Genomic DNA, 5000 nt, shown 5'->3' on the forward strand with positions numbered 1-5000 from the left:
CTATACGAAAGCCCCATCCAGCCCTGTGCCACCCGGGGGGTTCCAGGGTGCTGAGATGGCTGACATTTTGCTCCGCTCACGACGGTCGCCGCGCAACGCAAGAACAGGCCAAAAACTGGCCAAAACGGCCCAAAAACGGGCCAAAACTGGCCATTTTTGGCTGCGCGAGCGAGCGGCGAGCGGCGGACAGCGAGCGAAGCGAGAGGCAGCACCGTCCCTGCTATACGAAAGCCCCATCCAGCCCTGTGCCACCCGGGGGGTTCCAGGGTGCTGAGATGGCTGACATTTTGCTCCGCTCACGACGGTCACCGCGCAACGCAAGAACAGGCCAAAAACTGGCCAAAACGGCCCAAAAACGGGCCAAAACTGGCCATTTTTGGCTGCGCGAGCGAGCGGCGAGCGACGGACAGCGAGCGAAGCGAGAGGCAGCACCGTCCCTGCTATACGAAAGCCCCATCCAGCCCTGTGCCACCCGGGGGGTTCCAGGGTGCTGAGATGGCTGACATTTTGCTCCGCTCACGACGGTCGCCGCGCAACGCAAGAACAGGCCAAAAACTGGCCAAAACGGCCCAAAAACGGGCCAAAACTGGCCATTTTTGGCTGCGCGAGCGAGCGGCGAGCGGCGGACAGCGAGCGAAGCGAGAGGCAGCACCGTCCCTGCTATACGAAAGCCCCATCCAGCCCTGTGCCACCCGGGGGGTTCCAGGGTGCTGAGATGGCTGACATTTTGCTCCGCTCACGACGGTCGCCGCGCAACGCAAGAACAGGCCAAAAACTGGCCAAAACGGCCCAAAAACGGGCCAAAACTGGCCATTTTTGGCTGCGCGAGCGAGCGGCGAGCGGCGGACAGCGAGCGAAGCGAGAGGCAGCACCGTCCCTGCTATACGAAAGCCCCATCCAGCCCTGTGCCACCCGGGGGGTTCCAGGGTGCTGAGATGGCTGACATTTTGCTCCGCTCACGACGGTCGCCGCGCAACGCAAGAACAGGCCAAAAACTGGCCAAAACGGCCCAAAAACGGGCCAAAACTGGCCATTTTTGGCTGAGCGAGCGAGCGGCGAGCGGCGGACAGCGAGCGAAGCGAGAGGCAGCACCGTCCCTGCTATACGAAAGCCCCATCCAGCCCTGTGCCACCCTGACACGGACTTAGCTGGTTTTGCCTAAGTCGTGCGGCACCCTTGCGCGTCCGTCCGCAAAGGTCAGCCTCCCCGAAGCCTCCCATTGTCCCTTAGGACCAACAAAAGAGAGAACGGGTTAAAGAGAACGCCTCAAACGGGATCCACAAGCAAACATGTCCGAAAAACACTTCATAGACAAAGCAAATTACAAACAGACTTTACAAGCTCTGAACAGTGGCACAACAAAGGGTAAAATGGTCCATTACAGACCGAAAAGCTCTCGCACGTGTCTACATGACACAACCTTTATTTACAAGCCTAAAGAGGCCACCAACCCAACTAACATGGGACTTATAAGCCTTCGGCTGCCCCTTTACATTCTGTACAAGGCATGAACATGCCAAACGACACGGACATACATAATCATTACATCCAACACCTTGTTTAGAAGTTTGTCCGTGACATTCTCCCCCACTTATCCCTTCGACGTCCTCGTCGAAGCCTTTGTGAACACTGCAACTCTTCGCCTTTGCTGAGTCTTCAATCTTCTGCTCCAGCTGCAATGCGCCTCCTGGCTCCCAGCTGCTCTCCGCTGCTGTTTCTGAGTAGTCGAACCTTTGATCCGCCATGCTGCTTCAACTCACCAATGACTCTTGACTCTGGTGTGGGGTTGGCTGAGTTGTGTTGATCATTGTTGATTCTTACGGATCCCCCAAATGAAGGAAAAAGACCATCCTTACTGCGCCAGTCTCTCAAAATTTCCACATGCTGCTTGAACTGGGTGGATGCTTGTTGGAGCTTTAACGAGCATCGCCTCGCAAACTTCTGAAGTTTTGGGTCCTTCCTCCACAAAATCTGCTCATTGACTCTTCTTTCAGTTAGTTGTCACATCCAAGTAGGTTCGCATCACTTCCGCTTTCGATTGGCATTTCGTTGGGAAATGAAGCGGACAATCTACTCTCAGTAGCACTGATCACCGTTGGTGAGGATTTGACAACTATTGTCTTCCATTATCTTCGAAGGGTCTTTTGAACTTGTGCAGAGCTCCTCTGCTAGATAGATAAGAGAACTGGGGTACTCGGTTTCGCCCATTCTCTTAAGAGTTGAGAAGGCAAAGGTTACTTGACTTCGCCCGCCTCCTCGAGGTTGTACTTCTTGCATCGAGCTGGTTACTGGCCTTCGCCTGCTCTTTGCTCACACTTCTGAAGCACTTGAAGTGTTTGCACTCCTTGCGTTGAGTTAGCTACTGTGATTCACCTTCTCAATGCCATTGAACTTCTGGAATGCAGGAAGTTTTCACCCCAACTTGGAGTAATTCTCTGATAGATGAGGTCGCCTCTGGGATTGTACCGTCTTCTCCATCAACCCTGCTGCCTACTCCACTGAGTAGCAAAGGTACAGCACCACGTACTGCCTGCTTCGTTCCTTGGTCGTGCACTCTTGCATGACCCGAAGTCCTTCACTTACGGCTATCTTGATGAGAAACTTGTTGACACCGGTCTTACGAAGTTTCTTGGCCTCTGCCCTTCAGCCTTGTCTCGGTACTTGGAGATTGCCTCTGCATGCTCCACCTCCTCGGCCCCTTTCACGACCAAGCGCTCTCCCTCCGTGAGAGCAAGGGATCAATGACTTTGACGGAAGTCCCGCCTCTGCGGTACCATGGCGCTGCCATGCCCATGGCCCTACTATCCGTCGCCTCGCATCTACATCCCTTTTCTTCACAATCAGTAGATATGCCTTCGTGACACTCCTCTGAGTCCACCTCCATTCTCACTGATTGCTTGATTTTGGGTAGCTAAGTCCCTCTGGACTTGTCGTCGCTTCCTCGCCCCTTTCGACCTCCTGCTTCAACACCTCTGTGTTCTCCAAGCAGTCTGTTTGGTCGATGGAAATACAGACTACAACTCCCATGTATGGCCTCTGCCATCACATTGTAGGGTTTGCACCGATTCTGTTCTCCTTAGCTTCCTTGGTAGCAACGTTCGCTTACTCGACCTTGTCCTCTGACTTGTCGGGCTCCCTTAAGCGAATATGAGCTCTGGAGCAGTCCAACTCTCCAGCTACTTCGATCATACCTCTGCATGATCAAGTCCCTCTCATGGGACTCACTGGTACTTGCATTCGAACTTTTCCCTTGGTGGAACCCAGCCCCCATATGCTGATGACCAAGGTTTTCATCCGATGCAAAATTCGGTGCACGCCCGGAAGACCCGCCTCTGCGGTACCATGGCCTTCACTCCTTGAATCCATAGCCCTTCTTGCCGTCGTGTTGTTCACCAAAGCGGAGCTCCCAGTAGCTCCCGATCATACCTCCATATGATCTAGTCCCTCCCGGGACTGTGTCGTGTGTGTCGCATTGCCACGAACTATTCCACCACGATCCGCTGCACCATGTCGCCTCCTGGTGACATCTCCATTGCATTCTGATCCTTGTGGAATAAACTCGAATTGTGAACCCTCCATGTGTGGCCTCTGCCAATACATCGCAGGGTCTCCTCCACCTTCGATTTTGTTCGCTCCTTTGGCAATCGACCTTCATCCACCCACTCTTGGGTCACACCTAGATGAAGCACCGCTCTAGGACAGTCCGTCGCCTAGAAGCTCCCGAAGTCCACCGACTTCGCTGTAAATTGTGCACCATTGCCTGGATCCTGGGCCTCTGCCCCTACCAGCACAATCTCCGCTGCGCACTGCTTCCTTCATGGCAACTTGAATGGCAACACTGTGGCATATTCTTCAAGAGTACCCGCCTCTGCGTCCTCTTGCCCCGTGCTAAGGCCTTCTGAACCCAACTTCGCCTCCGCAAATTGAGTCGCCTTAGTTCCTCCATCAAATGCTCCTCCGAGATAAGGTGCATGTGCCTAGAAGCTCCCTTCGTCTTTGGCACCATGCAAGATGAGTCCGCTCCGTCAGAATGAAGGACCCATGGAACAACATGATCCTACTCTTGCCTCTGCAAGAGTTCATGTCTTTGACCTCTGTCTAAGGAAAGCACTGTGCGTCTGCTCCATGTTCCAACTTCTCTGCTGGCTCCCTTCATGCGGCTTGGGTACTTCACCAAGTTACACCCAAGTTGCTCCGCTCCTCGTTTTTGCATTGAGTCGATGGTGGCCCTCGTGCCCACCATTCCACGGGTCAGCCCTCCCTTGAGTCCGATCTCCACATCGACTCCAAGTGTGCCTTCATTTAAGTTGCTTTGGGTCGCTCCCCCACTTGATCTCGCAATGCATCCACCAATGCATTCTCTCAAGCGAGATCATGCGACGACTCCTCGCCGCTTGCTCAGTCCATCGAGCTTCGTGGAGTTGTTGTTTTGTTGAGGTACTCCTCCTCAACATGTGCAGTCCGTCGCACATGATTCTCCCTCTGGAGAGCCGGGACTTATCCCTCCTGGATAACTATCCCATTTGAGCAACATCTCTCTTCGTTTCGGAGACCACCATCCCCTTGGACTACTCCGATCTGCTGAACAAACTGTGCATTGTTCTGCCTCTTGCAAACGCACTTGCTAGATTGCGCCTCCACGTCAATACAACCACCGCTGCACCCCTCCAGGCCTAGCAACATGCTGAACTCGTTGCACACTTCAACCTCCTCCGGACGTATCCTTCGCATGCCGAAGAGAAAGTTTCAATGCTCCATGGCGCCGAGTCTCGGTCGCCTTGGGATGGCCACGAACAATCCATCGTCCACATACAAGCCCATGCATGAGTACCGAATTCTTCGAGTTAGCAATTCCCCTCACCTCTGTGAGCTTTGCACAACTCTTTCGGTCGCTGAGCAACTCATTCCACTTTGCATGGTCTCGTCCTTTTGCCAAGCGCCTCGCTTGCCTTGAGCACCATCAAGTAAAGTTGTCAACGTTGAGCCGTAGCTCAAACTCA

Source organism: Musa acuminata, unplaced genomic scaffold (genome assembly GCF_036884655.1).
Source record: "Musa acuminata AAA Group cultivar baxijiao unplaced genomic scaffold, Cavendish_Baxijiao_AAA HiC_scaffold_465, whole genome shotgun sequence".
NCBI lineage: Eukaryota > Viridiplantae > Streptophyta > Magnoliopsida > Zingiberales > Musaceae > Musa > Musa acuminata.